This window comes from Pithys albifrons, chromosome 5, assembly GCF_047495875.1.
Source record: "Pithys albifrons albifrons isolate INPA30051 chromosome 5, PitAlb_v1, whole genome shotgun sequence".
Classification (NCBI taxonomy): domain Eukaryota; kingdom Metazoa; phylum Chordata; class Aves; order Passeriformes; family Thamnophilidae; genus Pithys; species Pithys albifrons.
Window position 1 is genome coordinate 4,772,019 of NC_092462.1, and position 938 is coordinate 4,772,956.

Sequence of the window (938 nt, forward strand, 5' to 3'; positions counted from 1 at the left end):
ACAAAATTCCTTTACGTACATGTTAGCAAGCGAATGTTACAAACTGCGTGAGCTGGACAGAGTGTCTGCCTTGGCGCTGTCCCCAAGGGTTGCTGTGCCGTGGCTCTGTGAAGGAAGACCAGTGTTAGCAGTCCCAGTTGGGATCGTGCAGGGCTGCTCGTGCTGCCTTTGAAGTCGGAGAGCTTGCCGAAGTCCCGGCATGAGCAACCTGCTACTAGACAGATTTGAGGTGCAAAGCACTGATTTGGAAACAAACCTCTTCATCCCGTTTTGCTGTCAGGCCCCCAGCACAAAGTGCAGTTGATGGGTCACTACACTTGATTAACTATGTGCCCATTTGTTTTATTCCTGGTGTTAGCGGAAGGCCAGTGCCGGAATTTTCACCTGTTGCCTTTTGCTATCACTTTGCTACTGTTGCATGGCAAGAGCACTAGTTTGTGCTAAACGCAGTGAAGTAAAACGGTTGCCACGTTGATTTATTTCAACAGGTTTTAACCCCTGTTTCACTATATCATGATTTAAACACGAAATTAGTGTGATGCAGAGGCCACGGAACCTCTTGTGGTCTAAAATAACTCTCCGGTTACTTTATACCGCCGGAGGAGATGTCCGGCCTCGCCCGTGGCACGTTCGCCGCATCCCGGGAGCGATGCTCGGGCCCGGCCGGGGGCTGGCTGCGCTCGCCCCTCGCGTTCCCGGGGGCCGTGCCCGGCGCGGGGAGCGGCCCCGGCGCGGCGCGGGGGCGGGTGGGGGCGTGGCGGCGGCGGGGGCAGCGCCGGTGCCTCCGGGGAGCCCGTCCCGGCGTGTGCGGCTCTGCTGTCCGTGCTGACTACCCCCTGCCTCCCGCTGCTCGCCGCCCGACAGCGCCCTTGCGCAGCGCCCGCGGAGCGCACCGCACCACACAGGCCGGGCCGGACCCCGGCGGGGCTCGGCGAGGC